The sequence below is a fragment of the Protopterus annectens genome, chromosome 12.part0 (genome assembly GCF_019279795.1).
Source record: "Protopterus annectens isolate FY-2018-M chromosome 12.part0, PAN1.0, whole genome shotgun sequence".
NCBI classification, from domain to species: Eukaryota; Metazoa; Chordata; order Ceratodontiformes; family Protopteridae; genus Protopterus; species Protopterus annectens.
The window spans coordinates 933,383,416-933,403,302 of record NC_056746.1 but is presented as its reverse complement, the minus strand read 5'-3'; positions in this window follow the sequence as shown (position 1 = coordinate 933,403,302).

The window sequence follows — 19,887 nt, the reverse complement described above, 5'->3', positions numbered from 1 at the left end:
AACAGTGTGAGTGGGCTTCTGTGTTGTAGGCGCAGTGTTTGGTAATGTTGTAGGCATTGTACTACATTCCATTCTGTGGTCCCTGAGGCTGAAGCCAGCCACTGGTTCTTCACCTCCTGACCAGTCATAGGTTGATCCTATTTGTCCTTTGGATACTCTTATTTTAACCAGATAAATTCTCCACATATTTATTTACTTAAAACAGCTTTTAAACTTACTTTCATACATACATACATACATACATAAATAAGTAATTTCATACATACATACATAAATAAGTAAACACATTACATGTGGAATTGTGATTTTATTTCTTTAAAAAATAAATAAGCAAGCAGACACACAGGTCTCATGTGAAGTCATTGTTTTATTTATTTGACTATTTTGCAGTTAATGACTTATTTAGGCATACATTGGTATTTTTGATATAATGTAACAGTTGTACAGAGAAACAGTGTAAATTGCAATGGAGCGCAAATGTGATATTTTGTTGCAAACATACAATTTGCTGAACAATCATGTAAATTCAAGATATCTGTGATATACACTCATTAGCTTAAAGAATACAATTATGCCTAAAAATATAACATAAATAAAAATGGAGGCATCCTTGGATATGTAACATAGCCACTTGATTAAACACCTTATTTATATTTATTTATATTTTCACATTTTATATGCATGTACATACATACAAATATTTTAGTCATGGGCGATAATACCCTTGTAAATGTACCCAAACAGTCATTTCCATATAAGTGAAGAAACGCATTCTTAAATTGTGAGGTAGTGCTTGCTTTAATATAATTAGAAATGTTGTCCATGTATCAGCTACTCTTACAGCGTTCCAGTTACATTTCTCATTCCTCCATCATTGCCTACACAGATTATCTGATTCTTTATTACTCCTTGATAACTCTAAACATTCCTAGAGGTAGTTGTCTTTAATTATTCTACTTAAATATCAATATGAGATGGAGTAAAAAGTTCAATATTTTAAACTGTTGTAATAGTTTAAACTTTCAGATCCACAAATGCCCTTGGTATATTTTCTATGTGCTCTTTCCAATGTAATTAAGCCAATTTTTATAATAAGATTTGTAAATTATTATTCCATACTCTACTTTGGGTATAATGTAATTTACAATCCATCATTTCATTATTTCTGATTTCCTAGACTTAATATAAATATTTTCTTTACAGCCTATAGATTTAAAAATGACAGTTAACCAATTTGCTGATATGATCAGACAAAAAAACCCTCAAGAAGGATTTACCCATGTACCCTGCTTCTTGAATGAATCCACATTTTAAATCACCATGGGCTGTATTAAGTACTATCCTTTAATCTAGCTTTCTCAAATCTCATAGGCTTTGCTGTTTATAAATTTATCAGCATATTATTCTCCTGTTCCCAAATGGTTTGAAATACTGAAGTCGTGAACGGTTTAAGAAACCCGGTGTTTGTGTTCCAGGTGTTCCACCCTTAGTGACTGTCTTTAGTAAATTGGTTGTGAATGATTTATATAAAATGAAATCTAATGGCAAGCAATATAGGACCAAAGGAAATTTAACATCTGGCCAGAGGAGAGCTTTAGCAGGGTTGAAGAATGGTCATTGCATCGTCATTAGACCTGCTGATAAAGGAGGGAGTCTAGTAGTGATGGACTCTGAGTTTTATGATCAGACGATGAAACGGATGTTGGGGGATGAGAAATTCTACTGTGCCATAGAGCAAGATATAATTAGGACACATATATATATATATATATATATATAGGATATGTGGCATGTTGGATGATCTTTTTAAGAGTCATGTCATCATTGAAGAACTATTTGAGTATCTGTTTGCCAGTGACCCCCTCATACCTGTAATTCAAGGCCTTCCCAAGATCCATAAGGATGGCCGTGTTCCTCCTATGAGGCCCATAGTTGCAGGTAGGGGTTGGTCTATTGAGCCCTTTTCTATATATGTTGAGAGGTTCTTGCACCCAGTTGTAGATGCCAACCCTCATATATTAAAGGATACCAAACAGTTTTTGTTGGATCTATATGAGTGTATGAAAGCAGTACCTGTTGACCTTCCCTTCATAATGGCCACTTTGGATGTCCATTTGTTATTCACTGTGATTCCAAATGAGGAAGGGGTCCAGAAGGTTCATGACTATTTGAAATGCAATACTGAGCTTAGTAGCTCTAGAATGGACCTTTTGGTTTTGTTCTTGGAGGTTGTGCTAGAAAACAACATCTTCTGCTTTGATTCATAGAGTTATCTGCAGAGGGATGGTGTGGCTATGGGCACTTCATGTGCCAATAGCTACACCAACCTATTTATGGCTGCATGGGAGTTGGAACTTTTGTTTAAACTGGAGGAGTTTTCCCTCAATGTCCTTTTCTACAGACATTTTGTGGATGACCTCTTCCTCATTTGGAGAGGTACTGTTGAGGAATTGGTTCTATTTATTGACAAAGTCAATGGGTTGTCTCCATACTTAAAGTTTAGTCATGAATTTTCTGACAAATGGATATCATTCCTTGATGTTTATATTGAAAGGTTGGCAAATGGTTTATTGAATACAGGGGTGTACAGGAAATCTGGTCACTGGAATGCTCTCCAACATAGACACAGCATGCATCCAGGGTATACATTTAGGAATATTGTGAAGGGTCAAGTCATGAGGGTCTCACGGTATAATCCCTCAGATGAAGGATTTGACATTGCACTTAATGACCTATGCAACAGATTCAGGGCGAGAGCTTATAAGAATGATGACATAGAGAAAGGCATGTTGACCTTTCTGCCCTAAGAGTTGGCAGAGCTACCCCTTATTTTTCAGATTCAGTGGGAGCTGTGACTGAAAATGATCATCATGAGTCTCCAGCTGATTGAGCTAGTAAGATCAGAATACCCTTATTTTATACCCAGGATGTGGGGAACATCAAGGATGTGATTAGACTCCATTGGGAGGTATTGACAGTAGATCCTGATATTAAAGAAGTAATAGGGGATGTTCCGCAGTTTATGTATAAGAAAAAACCTGATTTAAAGAAGTTACTGTGTCATTCCAGGCACAGGAATGGTGATTATGACAGGTCAGGGACCCTTCCCTGTAACTAATGCAATTTTTGTAGATACATAGACTCCACCTCCACCTTTATACACCACACTAGTAGCATTAGGTATGATTTCAAGGACTCTGCCAATTGTATGTCAGAACATGTAGTCTATCTTGCATCCTGTTCTGGATGCAGGGCATTCTATGTTGGCAAAATGGATAGGAAGTTTAGGGACAGAATAAGGGAACATCTTTATCAGATTAGGATTGGATCCATGGTCAATGGCCTATCCAAACATGTCAATTGCACTGATGCTACACATGGGTTTAGCTTTAGGGTTATTGAAGTGGCACCCATCCATTCTAGAGGTGGGGATATAAGGAATCGGACTGAGACACAAGAAGCGAAGGGGATCATTAGGTTGAGGGCGGATGCCCTCCCAGGTTTAAATGACAAGACACCACTGAAGCCCTTCTTCAAGTCTAGAGGACTCAGATAGTAGTTCTGTAGGTCATTTTTATACATCTATAATGGTATACTTGGGTCCTGTGGACTGTTTTCTGGACTAGATGTAGATATTAGTTTTCAGCACGTCCCTTATAGATATGTTCCAGTTTCCCTATCTATTGTTACACATATGTAGTCATGTTTATATATAGTTGTTATGAGATTATATTTATGTGCACAGTATGTTACTATGTTCTAATAGGCATAGAAGATACTTTTAAGAAGTATAGATATACATTTTTTACATCTCCATATATTAACATTTTATATTCATGCATTTGTATTTTATATTTCGTTTTTAAAGGAAGCTGTTACTTTAATAGTTAGAATGTATCATTTGTTTTTACTTTGGCGCCTTTTTTTCTTTTATAATGATGAACAGCTGTGAATATTTGTATATGGTCTGAGGAAGCCCTGTCAGGGTGAAAGTGCTTACTACTCTTCCTGCTCTTGAATAAACTTATTTGCTGTGGATGATATTGTTCTGACTTAATATTGGATGTTCTTGCGTATCTGCAGCCTTTGTTCGCTCCGGCACCTTACTATTTTTGTTATACTGTTTACCTATTTAGTTAACTGCATGCAAACAATAGAGCGCTAGAAATTAAAAAGAGAGATCAGAACGACATAAGGCAATGAGGTATGAGCCCAAGTGATAGGACACACTGACTGTAACCTAGATATTCACCTGTCCAGTTAATGTGTCTTTGCCATGTCCTATTTGTAAGCCATGCAGCTACCCATCTTATCAAAATTAACATCAGTAAATAGTTGTTCTAATGTAATGATCATAGTTTTGTGTATGATCTTATCAATGTCTGACATTAAGCCCATATAAGTTACAACACAATACAATATGCCATGTATAACTGTTATTGCATTATTACAGCGGATCATGTTGCAGGTAGTTATATATCTATTTTCAGCATCCATGCTTATATAGAGTTTCAAGTCCTAGTATTTTCAATGCCAGTGAGTCATTATGTAAAATAACCTTCTCCATTTATTTTCCATAGAAACAAAGTAAAGTTATGGGTCTATGTGTCTCTGGGGTTGTCCTGTTCCCCTTTCCCTTAAACATGGGTAGAACAATTGCACGCCTCCAGTCCTGAGGAATGTCCTCATACTTTAATAACCTGGTGAATAACAAATACAATGATTCTGTAAGTTCATGCTGAAGTGTTCTCAGGTCATTGTTACTAATTCAATTTCATCCCTGTTCTTTGCATCCAATGTGTGCATAATTATGTTTCAATATAATGTAATGTAAATTAATTTCAGTATCTGAAGTTAACGGGATGTTAACATGGAATTGTGATTTGAACATCCAGAAGTTTCAGTGTCGAAAGTCTGTGTTACTGGTAAAGTTTTTGCAGGGAGCCAAGCCCTCCTGCACCCCCCACACACCCTACATATTTTATATTCAGCTTCGAGATCACATTACAGTGAAAAAAGTGTACATGTCCCGATCCCCACTGTAGTATGATCAGTTATGAGAACTTTGATTCCACATTAGCAAATGCACAGTACCATTCGCTATTGTGGATTCGAACATTTTTCAGATCGGCATTATGAAAACTTGGTTGTGTTGTGAGTGAAATATTTAATTTTCATATTATTTAAATGCTTGTACCTACATGGTCAAACTACTGGAGGAGTTCACTGGAGAAAAGGTTTAATTTTGGTGTCATTTCAGTGCTTGTGTATACATGGGCAAAGTATGGGAGGGGACGTTGGGGGAAAAGTTTTATTTTGATGTCATGTAACTGCTTGTGCATACAAGGGAAAACTACTGGAGTGGTTGTTTGGGCTAATGTTTCATTTTGGTGTAATTTCAGTGCTTCTGCATGTGTAGGGACACTGCTAGAGGGATCCTATGGGAAAGGTTTCATTTTGATGTCAAAGTCCTTGTGCATACATGGGCAGTCTACTGGTGGGGCCTTTGGGGGAAATGTTTTATTTTGATGGCATGTAACTGCTTGTGCATACAAGGGAAAACTACTGGATTGGTTGCTTGGGCTAATTTATGTATTTATTTATTTATTTGCTTTTGTTAACCAGGAAAGTCCACTGTGCTGGTGTGAGCCCATTTTCAGTGGAGGCCCGGGAAGAAAAGCTCCAAAAACAATGTACATAATAAAGTATTTGTTTAGAAAGTTAATAACAGCATTTAATAATATACAAGAGTAACAATATAAGAGTCAGAAGTAACACAGTAACATAGACAATGTATGGCTATATTTTATGGAAGACTTGGATGCTTGGCAAGGTATTCAGTATAACAGACAAATTATGATAATCTACACAGACACAATTTTTACATACGATGTGAGGCAGGATGAGGCACACTGTGTTATAATTAAGGGTGAGTGGAGAAGAGTATGGGTATCTGAGAGATGAGTCAAGTCAGGAATCAGGTTACTGAGGAAATGGGGATAGTGCAAGGGCATAGCCATTGAGAGTAAAGATGTTGGTGAAGTGATTTTTTTGAATGAGGGGGCATTATTTATAGTCCCAAGAGAAGGTGGAAGGGCATTCCAGAGTTTAGTTACAGTGAAAGAGTAAAGGTATTGGCCTGCAGGGAGTTTAGGTCTCTTAACTTGGATAAGTGATTGATTTTCAGATCTTAGAGGTCAGTCTGGTTTATAAAGAATCAGAAGTGAAGCAAGGGCTGGGCATTTGGAGGAATTATAAAAGAATCTGTGTGTTGTAGATAGTTGTATGTATGTGAGGTGTTGTAGCCAGTTCAGGGATTGTAATGAGTGACAGTGATGGGAAGAATGTTTTGCCCTGGTCACAAATTTAGCAATTTTGTTATAGCAGCTATCCGTTTTAGTTTTTAATGAGGATAGGATGTTTGTTAGAATGAGGGCACCATAGAGGAGGGAAGGTATGAAAAAAGTTTGGGTGAGTGTTTTTCTAGTAGAGTAGTTTAAACAGTGTTTATGTTGGTAGAGGGTACAAAGTTTTTGGTGTGTTTTTGATGGTGTTGTGGATGTGTTGGTCAAAGGCTAAGTTGTCATCTAAGGTTACGCCAAGTAACTTGGTATGGGAAACTACCTCTAAGGCAGTCTTGTTGGAGGATAAAATGATGAATTCAGATTTATTAACAGTGGTACTTTTTGTGGGTGTAAAGGGCAGGAGTTTGGTTTTATTTGGGTTGAGGGCAAGGTGATTATTTTTCATCCAGGTTTTGGTAATGGAGAAAGCATTCTGGGTGATTGTCAGAAGTTCATTTTCAGAGTTACCAGAGCAGATAATAGTAGAATCCTCTGTGTGTTAATGTTTAATTTTGGTGTACTTTCAGTGCTTCTGTCTGCGTAGACATATTGCTAGATGGATCCTGTGGGAAAGGTTTCATTTTGATGTCAACGTCCCTGTGCATACATGGGCAATCTACTGGTGGGGCCTTTGGGGGAAATGTTTCATTTTGGTGTCATCATAACTGCTTGTGCATACATGGCCAGACTACTGTAGGAGTCATTTATTTAAGGGCTTCTGCATACTTTGGAGGGCAATCCTATCTCTGGGTGGGGAGAGGACTGAGAATAGTTAAGATCTGAAGCTGAACAACGGTATTACAACAAAAAGTGGCAAAAAAAAAAAAACTTTTCATTTTTATCTTCACTTTGGAACACACAGTAAGTCCCTTTGAAATGCAGAGATAGTACGTAGGCTGCCCAAGGTTTGTCTTGAGAATTCATACTCGCGCTGTAAACATGCTTTCCAAGTTTCCATTTCTACACTGATGTTTGCTGCCTAATGAAGTTCTAAAAATGTGGGGAAGCATTGTATTTTTTTGCAAAACACTTGACTGTTTTAAAATTAATATACGCATGTGCACAGCTATGCAAATTAAGCTCTAAGGGTTCCGTATCTGTTTCTCTGAAAATAAAAATAGTAACGAAGCTGTTCGAGAAGTAGAATTGTAAGGTAACTGTTGGGCATTCATTATTACATTTATTGCTTATGCACCTAGAGTGGAGCCAGGAGGTTGACTTTGGTTACTAATGACAGCAAAACAGTTAACTATGTTATATATTTTATATGCGGCCCCAAGACAATTCCTTTTCATTTAGGACTGCCCAGGCAAGTGAGAAGGCTCTCTGACAGGACCCTGCACAGACATGTAAATGGCTGCATTGAGGCTGCCAGAGGTATCCCCAGATCTTTTAAGGTCAAGATAGCCTCCCTGGCTAAGGACAATCACAAAGCCTTCTTCAGCTATGTCAGTAACCTTAAGGATTATACTCAGCAGTGCTCGGAAGTGGTGGTAACTTCCACAACCGTCACTGACCTGGGTGGCATAGCAAATCTACTGGCCGATAAATCTAGCTCTAATGTTTGTTTATTTATTTACTGTATTTGTTTACCAGGAAAATCCACTGGGCCTAAAAGAGCCCATTTTTAGTGGAGGCCTGGGGAGAAAAGCTCCGACAAGAACATAGATGCAGAAAAAAATGAAACATTAATTGGTACAGAAGTAGAAACAGTGTTACACATAGTGGTTGCAGTAATATATACAGAATATACACATAACTCAGGAATTTAGTTGGTTGCCAGATGAATTCAGAGTGGTAAAAATGGAGATAAATTAATTAGCATTATTGTACCAGTATCAACAAGTAATGAAAGAAAAAACAATAATAAATATGGAGAAAGTATCATCAGTCACTAGTAGTAAAAAGGATAGGAATTTAGTTATCATATAAGGAGAGGGAGGAGGTTAGGTTATAGAGCAGGTACAGAGCCAGGAAGAGTTGAGATGACCTCCAGTATCCCCTGTGAAATCCCTTCTTGCATATCCCCCAGATATCAGGGAGCAGGTCCTGGAGGTGCTCACTAAAGGGAAAAACAGTGCCTCATTGGCCCTGACAATATTCCCAGTTACCTCCTAAATAGCATAAAACATGACCTAACAGCACCACTTGAAGCACTCATCAACTACAGCCTCAAAACAGGTTACATGCCAGGTGAATGGAGGGCCACAACCCTCACCCTTCTTCATAAGGATGGACCATCAGCTGACCCCAGGAACTACAGACGCATCAGTCTTGACAAGTCTTGTATACAAAGGCATGGACCAAATTATCATGGAAATGATTAACAAGGACAATTGCAAACAACAGACACTGGACCCATTCCAATTTGGCTTCATTAAGGGAAGGTCTTGCCTACTTAACTTGTTGACATCTTTGAGAGGGTCACCATGGCTTCAGATGAGGAGAAAATAGTGCATACCACTTACTTTGACTTGACAAAGGTGTTCGATACAATACCCCACTCAGGTATTGTTGTCAAACTCTCAGAACTAGGCATAAATCCCAACATAACTCACTAGATTGCATGCTGGCTCACAGATAGGACCCAAGAAATCAGGATCAGTGACACTACCTCCACCAAGAGACTAGTGAGCAGTAGTGGGTCCCAAGGTTTCTTGTCATGCCCGCTCCTATTTTAATATCTCTCTTTCTTGTTGCCAAATAATGCTTGATAAAAAAGAAGCAAGCCGGATTACTAGAGAAGGAGCAACATATAGCCCAGGACTCAATGAATTTATATAATATGTTTCGAAATGGCTTTATTATTTTTTATGTATTTTTTACTCATGTATTCACTTATTTTTTGGAAAAATGTATCTAGTTCTTTATTAAATTGTTAGCATGAATGATTAAGAATAAAAAAAACAGTAATATTTTATTATTAATATTGATAGTATGTATCACAATTAGATATGTCTTTTGCCTGTTTTTTAATAGACAACCATATCTTTAAACGTTTAATCAATTTGAGTCACACTGTGTGAATTTACTATTTAAATACATATTTGTTGTTATTTTACTTATATCATGCACTGAAGATGCTCCATAAGTGGAGACACTGGAGTTTGCTGATGAATTTTTCACTTCTGACCATTGTAACATTTTTGTGAATAAATGGGTTTTATTTTCCTTGTTAGTGCTGGATTTAATTGTTTTGGTGTGTGTGTGTGTGTGTGTGTGTGTGTGTGTGTGTGTGTGTGTGTGTGTGTGTGTGTGTGTGTGTCAAGGACATTGATATATATGGGTGACAAGCTCTGGAGTGAATGGCAAGTGCTGCAACGTGCAGACGAGCGACATCATTTGGTCGACAGACAGATAATTGACAGGTACGCAAGATCAGCAATCCATGAACAGGGAAATATTTCCTTTCCATGGGGGGTTAGCATTTATAATTAGCCGGGGGTGTGGGGGGATAATTAGTAGGGCATATAAAGTACTGCATGATAAGTATATGAATCATGGGAGGTTGGAAAGTTCACAAAGAAACAGGGGGAGGAGATAAGGCTCTCAAATATACAATAAAGTGTAGAAGATTTAGGATTCTTGCTTGGAAGTATTTGCATAGGTATTTTAATACCTCAAAAAGACACAAAGAATGTTTACTCAAGTAGATTGCAAATGTTAAAGGTTTGATGGGGAAGAAAGAATTAATTGGGAACATATTTTTTGGGACTATAATGAGTTCTCAGACTTAAAAAATTCTTTGTGGACTACTCTGTCAGAAATAATGCATCTGGCCATGGGTAGCCATCCCAAGTTACTTCACTGGTTCAATCTTCTCACAGGATAAGGGGTCATCCAAACTTGTCCATTCTGCAACTGACATTGTGGGTAATAGGGTTTTGATCCCTTTCAGGCACATCTTTTCTGAGGATGTGTTCATTGTTTAACAGGAGGAAAGAAAACCTTCAACCAGAAAATGTTATATGCCCAAAGTGAAGAGATTTTTGGTCTAGTGCCATGGTCATAACCAGGGTCCTCTTTCAGTGGGGGTCCAATCATTTTTATGAGCTGCTGCAGTCATACTTGGCCTATTCTTCTGTGAAGGCCCATTTTTCAGCCATTTCTGCTTGTCTGCCCTCAAATCCTCCTGTGACCTCTCATTTTGAGATCAAACAATTTCTTAAAGGCGTCCTGCATATTAGGCCTCCAAGAAAGCTTATTCCTCCTCCTTGGGACCTTAATTTTGTTTTGGAAAAACTGACTCAGGCTCCTTCTGAACCTGCAGATTCTGTTTCTTTGCAGCATTGTACCTGGAAGACTGTTTTGTTACTGGCTCTTACTTTTGCTTGGAGGGTTTCTGAGCTCCAGGCCCTTATGGCCATTCCCTGCTTTTTTGTTTTTTCACAGTGACAGGGTGTCCCTTCATACTAACCCTTCTCTTACTCCCAATGTAGTCAATGAGTTGTCCTTAAATCAGTCAGTACAACTACCTTCCTTTATCCCTTGTCCTCAGTCTGCTACTGACAGGGTCCTGCATACCTTGGATTTGCACAGACAGCTCAGGCACTATTTGGATAAAAGTAGGATTATTCATAATTGCGATCAGCCTTTTGTTTCCTTTCATTCCAGGTCTTTGGTTTTGTCTGTTTCTAAACAAACCATCTCCTCCAGGATATTGGAGGCCATTTCCTTTTGTTATTCTTTTCATGACAAATCTCTGTCTGCTTTTGTTAGAGCTCATTTCACTAAGGCTGTTGCCTCTTGTGGTGCCTTCTTCAAGGAGTTGGACACCAATTCCATCATTGAAGCTGCTACGTGGTCTTCATTGCATACCTTTAATAAGCATTGTAAGCTGGATATGGTTTCTAGGGCCAGAGCAGGTTTTACTGAAACCATTTTATGTGGGTTTGTTGAGGGTTCTTCTCAGCCTTCCACTTCCCATTCTGTTTCTTGAGCTTTTTTACTCTCCCTTCTATGTAGAATACTGCAACAGTGATATAGAATGACATAGTACAGTTGTCTAAAATCTTACAAAAACAGTAGATGTGTTATTCTTCATTGTGGCAGTGTTTGCTTCTTCCCTCCAAACCCCTGTTGTTTGTTCTGCATTTTTTCCTTCTGGATGCGTATGGACTCCTTTGTCCCTATGATGCCTGTTCTCCTCTAGAGCAACTCAGTTCTAGGTAGTTCATAGGTAGGTAATAGGCTATCTGGCCGAGGGCATGTATAATCCTAGCCATAGTGTGTCAGCTTTCTCCGCCCCATTGATTAATTAACTGATCCTCTGTCAAGCAGAGCCAATGAAGTTTTCCCAGGGGTGTATTTTCTGTTACCCATCCACTCGTCAAGGCTTCTCTTGAAGAGTGTTAGTGAGGGACTCTGCCTGATGTAATTTGGAATTTTGTTCCAAAGCATGGGGGGTCTCTGTGACAGGAATCTATCCCTCCAGCATGTTCTATTTATTGTTGTGGCTAGGTTTAGCTCACTAGAGTGCGTGGCTCGCAGTGATTTGGATTTCTTTAGGTGGAGCATGTCCATCAATTCTGTGTTAGACATGGCTTTGTAAGTCAGGCAGAGATCACCTCTGAGTAAGTGATATGCCACTGAGTACAGCCGGAGTTTTTCAGTCGGGCTGCATAGGACATATGTTTGAGGCCATTAATCCAACAGTTGGAAAGACCGCAAAAGTACCTCACCAAGAGGAAGTGTCTTGTGAGGTACATCCCAAATGGGGCATTGTACTCAATGATGGGTCTAATGAGTGACGAGTAGAGGGGCACTATAACCTCTTTATTTCTAGATGCGAACCCTTTAGTAATTAGATGGGCCACATAGAAGGATGTCCTAACTACTTTGGCAATATGATTGTCAAAGGAGAGATTACTATCTACCTGGGTCCCCAGATCTCTTATTACCTCTTCTGTATTAAGGTGGCTGCCACCTATGTGGTAATTCATGGGTGTTTTTTTTTTCCCCAAACGGGATGACTATGCATTTTTTGGCATTTAACTTGAGGCCATGACTTTGACATCAGGTGTCTGTCTCAGTAAGGCCCTTTTGTAGGATGTCCGTGTCAGCCGGAGAGTCAATTATGGCTCCCAGTTTGCAGTCATCTGCAAACTTGGTTAGCCATAGTCCTCCTGTGTTTGCCTGTACTTCTGAGAAATATATGCTGAACAGTAGGGGTCCCAGGACCGAGCCTTGCAGGACACCACTTGTGACTGGTTTAGAGTCTGACCTGGAGCCCGCTATTCTTACCGTATGAGTTCTGTCTGTAAGCCAGATGGCAACCCATCTTGTGACATAGGGGTTTATGTTCAGGCTGGTGAGTTTTTCAGTAATACCCGAGTGGGGATTGGTGTCGAAAGCCTTGGCGAGGTCAAGGTAGGCTGTGTGAACCACCTTTCCCTCATCTATGGCCTTGGTGACTGTCTCGAAGAAGTCAACCCAGTTTAGTAGGCATGATCTGCCCTTAACAAAGCCGAACTGGGTTGGGTCAAGTATTTGGAGGTTCCCAATGTCTTTGTTAATGAGTTCCATGATGCATAGCCTTGCAGACCAGGCTAGTCAGGCTTATGGGGTGATACTTACCAGGGTCAGTTGTGGCCCCTCCTTTGTGGAGAGGAATAACTGTTTTCGTGGACCATTCTATGGGTACGTAGCCTGTGGAGAGGCTGAAGTTGAACAGCGTGTTTAGGTGGGGGGGTTAGTTTGTTCTGCAGATCATGCAAAACTCAGCCTGGGACACCATCTGGTCCCATTGACACTGTGTTTTTGGCTTTTGAAAGGGCTGTTTTCACCTGTGCATCTGTGATTTTTGGGACACTACACTTTTCCGGTATTGTTGTGGGTCCTTTTGGAGGTGAGACGGAGGTGATATAGGTTCAGTATATTTTGTGCTATTTTGTACTAGTTCAGTGAATATCTGTGAGTTGCCGCATAGATTCTTAACATAGCTAAAGAAGGCTTTGTGGTTATCTTTTGAATCCTTGGCTATTTTTTCTTTTGAAGTTAGCCTTGGATGATTTCATGAGGGACCTTAATTTCTTACTTATACTGATCAGGGATGTCTTTCCTTCTTGGGATTTGCTTTTTTTCTGAACTAGTTTCCTCCTTCTATTGTATATACTGTTTATTACAGAGGTCCACCAAACTGGTTTCCTTCTCTTAGAGGAGTGAGTCTTGGTTTTACTAGGGATGGCACGATCCATGCATCCTTGTAGGTGCTCATAGAGTAAATTTGTGAAGGTTACTGCATCTTGGGCAGCAATATCCTTTAGCGTGGGGGCTGTGAAACTTACCACCTCTGTCTTAAGTAAGGTGAAGTTTGCTTTAGAAAATTTTTTTCTGTGGTTTCCTTAGTTGGGGTTGGTGGTGGGTTGTGGACATCCAAAGTGATTTATGGTCTCAGTGGCGGATCCAGGAATCTGCAAAGGGGGGGGGGGGGCGCAGATGTTCAACGCTTTCTGATCAATGTTTTGAGTGTCAACTATTTGTGCAGGCGTAATCATGATACAGATTTCTTCAAAGGGGTATACCCATTTCAACAATAATGCAACCCTTATCTGTAACTCCAACAGAAACTTATTTTGGCAATGAACTGCTGTGATCTCCAGTATCCCCACTGGCAACACAGTGATGGTCTTGTCTCTAGCATGTCCCCCAGAACCTCACTCCTATAGAGAAGCCAGCAGGAGCCTTAAGCCACTAACTGAACGGGAGTCAGCTGGGATGTACTTGGAACTTTATCCCACTGATCTAGTGGAACTGGCACAAAATGGAACCATTTAATGGCAGAGATTATGATAGTGCAAAAATAAATAAATACATAAATAAAGTCAGGGGAAACTGTGGCTTTAAGTAACACACACCATGAGGCATAAGTAACCCTTCTATTTTTCCATATTTTGCTAAAATACTGTTACGTACATGTGGTCACAATAAAGAAATTACAACTAATTTTGCTTTATCATTAAATATTTAGCACACAAATACAGTAGTACAGTACAGCGCCATTCAATAAAGATATGTGAACCACCTAGGAAACATGTCAAAACTACCCAGCGGGTTGATGCCACCATGGTCAGATTCACTGCAACTTGCAACCAGAAAACAACAAAAGGTTCAACAGACGCAGACAGACATATACACACACACTGTGGATTTAATTCAACATGAAAAAGCATTTTAGGTGATTGCAGAACTGTAATACAACATTAAATGGAATGTGTTCCCTTGTTCAGAGTTTCTATTTGCACGCTTCTTAATATGCTTCATAGGTTCATAGGTTTATACTAGGCTATCTGCCCTAAGGCATTTATACGCCTAGCCCAAAGTTTTGTGGCTTACGCCACCCCTTATATGAAAAAATACTGTGCCCATTAGTTTGGTGTGCCTCTGTCCAGCAGTGACACAGAGATGATTCCCAGGGTAAACCTACGATCTCCCATCCACAGGTCAAGATTTCTCTTGAACAGAGCCAGCGAGGTGCTCTGCCTCACATGGACCGGGATTTTATTCCACAGCACAGGGAGTCTCTGAGTGATAAATCTATCCCTCCAGCACGTCCTATTTATATCTGTGCTAAGGTTTAAGTCGCTTGCTCTAGTGGTTTTTGTGGATTTGGATTTTTTGAGGTAGAGCATGTCCATTAATTCCGGGTTGGACATGGCCTTGTATGTCAGGCACATGTCACCTCTGAGCAGACGGTATGTGACTGAATAGAGCTGGAGTTTCTTCAATCTGGCAGCATATGACAGATTTTGGAGTCCCTTTATCCTTTTGGTGAGGAACTTTTGGGGTCTCTCCAATTGCTGCAGATGTCGGGTGAGATACATCCCGAATGGGGCATTGTACTCGACCATTGGTCTGATAAGTGAAGAGTACAGGGGAACAATGACCTCACTAGATCTGGATGTGAATCCCTTCATGATCAGGTGGGCAATGTAGAAGGTCTTTCTAACCATTTTAGCAAAGTGAGTGTCAAAAGAAAGGCCACTGTCAACCTGGGTCCCCAGGTCCCTGATAACCTCTTCTGTGCTTAGTGGATTGCCGCCTATATGGTAGCTTGGGGTTACCTTGTTTTTCCCGAAGGGTATGACTATACATTTTTTGGCGTTTAACTTCAGGCCATGGCTCTGGCACCAGCTATCTGTTTCCGTGAGTCCCTTCTGAAGGATATCCGTGTCCGATGCACTTTCCACTATGGCGCCCAGTTTGCAGTCGTCTGCAAACTTTGTCAGCCAAAGTCCTCCCATGTTGGCCTGTACTTCTGAGAAGTGATGCTGAACAATAGGGGGCCAAGAACCAAGCCCTGTGGGACACCACTTGTGACCAGCTTGGAGTCTGACATAGCGCCAGCAACTCTAACCCTGTGGGTTCTGTCCTTAAGCCAGTTTGCAACCCATCTTGTGACATATGGGTTTACATTTAAGCTGGTAAGTTTTTCTACAATACCCGAGTGGGGTTTTGTGTCGAAAGCCTTTGCAAGGTCAAGGTAGGCTGTATGGACTGCCTTTCCCTCATCAATGGCCTTGGTGACTGTTTTGAAGAAGTCGACCAAGTTCAAAAGGCATGATCTGCCCTTGACAAAGCCAAACTGGGTCGGGTCCAGTGTCTGCAAGTCCCCTATATCTTTGTTTATGAGCTCCATTATGATCCTCTCCATAGCTTTGCAGACTAGACTTGTTAAGCTTATGGGGCGGTAATTACCAGGGTCCGTAGAGGCACCATCTTTGTGGAGTGGGACCACAGTTGCCGTACGCCACTCCTTGGGCATGTATCCTGTGGTAAGGCTGAGATTAAACAGCTGCCTTATGTGCGGGTTTAATTCCTCATTTAGCTCGTGTAGCACACAGCCGGGGACACCATCCGGTCCCATTGATGCTGTTTTTAGCTTTAGAGAGAGCAGCTTTCACCTGTGCATTTGAGATGTCTGGGAGGCTACACTCTGCTGGGATAGTTATCTCTCCTTTAGGGGGGGAGAGGGGGGTAAAGTTTGCACTGAACCTCTCTGCCAGTATGTTGGCAATGTCTGTGGGTTCAGTGATTTTTGTATCATTTTGGACTAATTCTGAACATATCTGGGAGTTTCCACCCAGGTTCCTAACATAGCTGAAAAAGGCCTTATGATTGTCCTTTGAATCTATGGCAATTTTTCTCTCAAAATTGTCCTTAGTTGATTTTATGAGTGCTCATATTTTTTTACTAATAATGATCAGGGGTGACTTCCCTTTTATGGATTTTGTTCTATCATGTAATAGCTTTCTCCTCTTATTGTAAAGTTTGTTAATGGCTGGGGTCCACCAGACTGGACGTTTGCCCTTTGTGGAAAGAGTCTTGGTTTTATTTGGGATTGCCTGATCCATGCAGTCCTGGAGGTGTTCATAGAAGGCATTTGTAAGGGCTTCCGCAACTTGGGTTGTGGTTTACACTGGCTCAGGGGCCTTGAAGGATACCACACCAGTCTTGAGTAGTGTGAAGTTTGCTTTAGAGAAGTTCTTCACTGTGGTCTTTTTTGTTTGGGGTGCGGGCGGGATGTGGATTTCTAGTGAGATTAGTTTATGATCAGATCTCACCAATGAGGGATATACTTCCGGTGTGGAGCATTTTGTCCCCTTGTTTGTGATAATGAGATCTAGTATATTTTCTCCTCTCGTGGGAACAGTGACTAGCTGTTCCATGGCATTTGAATTTATGAACTCTAGGAACCGTTGGGCTAGAAAGTTAGGGCTTGAGTAATGTTCCCAGTCTATATTCGGGTAGTTGAAGTCACCCAATATGATGGTGTTTGGAGATACATTTATACCCTCCAGTGTCTTCAGGAAGGCTGTGTGGGGTTCCTGAGTTTGAGAGGGTGGCCTGTAGCATGCTACAATTTGTAGAGCAGTTTTGCCTATGGTTAGTTGCACCTGGATGGTTTCCGAAGCTTCGTGCATTGCCACCAACCTGGAGGTGTGGGTATCCTTTATGAATATGGATACACCCCCTCCTTTTGTGGTGTGGTCCGGCTTTTGGGGCCGGAACGCATGATATGAGGTAAAACCTAATAGTGCTGGGGTGCTCTCAGGAGCCTTGAACCAGGTTTCAGTTACAGCACAGACATCGGTGTTCTCCATACTGAGAAGGGCCTCAAGTGCGTGCATTTTGAGATTTAGATTTCTGGCATTGAGCAGCATTACCCTCAGTTTCTTCCCATTTTTGTTTTCTAGGGTGGTAGGTTTAGAATTTGAGCCTTGCCTAAAAAAGGCACTATGAGGGTAGCAAGAGCCTTAGCCAATATCCGGAATCCCAGGGGTGACAGGTGCAAGCCGTCCCTTGCGAAGCAGCGTGGCTTGTCAAGCATGTCATCCCAGGCAGACAGACACTGGATCCCCTTTGAATGACACCAGACATTAAGCCATTTGTTAAAGCTGATCATCTTGTCTCTATATTGTGGCATCATTCTTGGTGAAGGAAGGATACTGCTCAGGGTCAGGGTCATACCTGCCTGGGCTATATAATCAGAGAGCTCCTCTATGCCTCTTTTCATGTAGTTCAGGGAGGTACGTCTCAGGTCGTTCACACCAGCATGGACAATGACTGTGTCATATTTGTACTTGCCGTGGAGTGACCCGAGTGCTTGTGTTATGTGGTGGATTCTAGCACCCGATAGGCAGCTTACTGTGACCCTCTCCTTGTTCAGCCTGGTGAGTGGGACGTCAGTGTGTCTGACTATGGAGTCACCTATGACAAGTATGTTTGGTGTTGTATTTGGCCTTAAGGGCTGTGACTGCTTTGCACACTGATTTTGTGGTTTATGTGTTGCTTGTGGGGTGTCTTGAGGTAGCAGTTGTTTGGGTGTCTGCTTTGGAGGCCTCTGCTGTTTAGGTAAATTTTTACTCAGAGCCTCCGAGTATGTCTTTGTGTGTTTATGTGTTTGATTCAGTGGTGTGGTAGCATTATGTGAGGCTGGTTTTGTGGTGTGTGTAGTTGCCTTCTCCTCCTGTCTGGTCTTGCCAGTCCTGAGTTGAGAGAGCTCAGCCTCCAGTTTGGCTAAATAGCTGCATCTCTCGCAAGTATTTGTGTTATGTGGGAGGAGGAGAGGGTTGTCTGTGTACATGAGGCAATTGTAACATTGCCTCAATATTCCCAGATTCACCAACTGGGCAGGAGAGGACGCCAGCATCTGGCCCTTCGACATGCTAGAAAAATTAAGAAGTTAGGTATGAGACTGAATAAGAGAGGACTTAGGAAGTGGGTACTCCTGGGGGGGTTTCGCAAGTGAGGGACTTTGTATAATATAGAAGTGACAAGTGCTGTGCTTTTTTTTTTTTTTTTTTTTTGGAGAGGAAAAAAAAAAAAAACTTTTAGGAACAAGTGCTGCGCTTTTTAGTCAAGGGATATACTGTTTAGGTTACTAGTAGAGCAGTTCTAAGGGAAAAAATGAAGAACAGACTTTATGGAGCCAGAAAAAGTTTAACCTTCTTAAACCGGCGCTGCCCGATGCTGCTCTAGTGGCAACTCCGCGCTAAATCGCGCTAAAGCGTGCTTTATAGCAGGGGGCTGGAAAAGGCAGGAAATGACCCAAAATGGCCACTGAACTACAAGTTACTGTCTTAAACCACTCCTCTGAGGACAAACAGGCAGCTCAGTACTCCCCACTCCCACTGGTGAGTAAAGAAACTTCCCCCTGACCAAACAAAGAAAATGGAGAAGTACAGGAACCAAGACAAAGCCCAGGGATCAGCAAAATCTGATCACTGGAACAAACTAGCCAGGAAAGTTAGGAGAACAAGAATATTTTTTTGTTTTTTTCAAATTTTTTTCACAGACAGAACAGGAAACACAATAAATGCTTTGCTTTTCGATTAAATGCTATCAAAAGCTAGTACACTTGAGTGTATTAGCCTGTAGTTTAACTTTTAAGCAAACTTAAACTAAGAAGTGCAACCAACAATTAAAGTTATAAAAACAGGAAAAACAGGTAATACCACTATAAAATAGACAGAAACAGTCGTCGAATAACACAAATGGTCGAAAAATGCAAGAAAAAATACTAAAAAATCTGGAAATTTGCTTTTTCCTTTCTCTGATGCTCTAGGAACTCTGCTGGATACCACAAGGAGCTGTGCTGAGTTCTCTAGTAGTACATCCCTCACACACAGACAAAAGATCAAGGGTAACACAGACATTCTTCTGAACCTTAACACCTTTCACCTGACCTTGAAACTGGGAGGGCTACATGAGTCTTGTCCTCTTCTCCTCAACAGATAGAAACACACTGTCCAATCCAGCTACCTCACCTTCTCCTCTCACATGAGATTGTCACTGCATGTGCAAGCACAGTAGCATCAGCCTCACCCACCTGCAGGAACTCTGCTAGTGCAGCAGCTGTACCGTGTTAGTACCATGCCACATTCCTAGACCCAACTCCTTCAGTTTTACATCAGCACCCATTAGCATCAGTCTCATCCACCTGCAGGAACTCTGCTAGTGCAGCAGCTGTACCGTGTTAGTATCATGCCACATCCCTAGACCCAACTCCTTCAGTTTTACATCAGCACCCATTTTTTGAAAA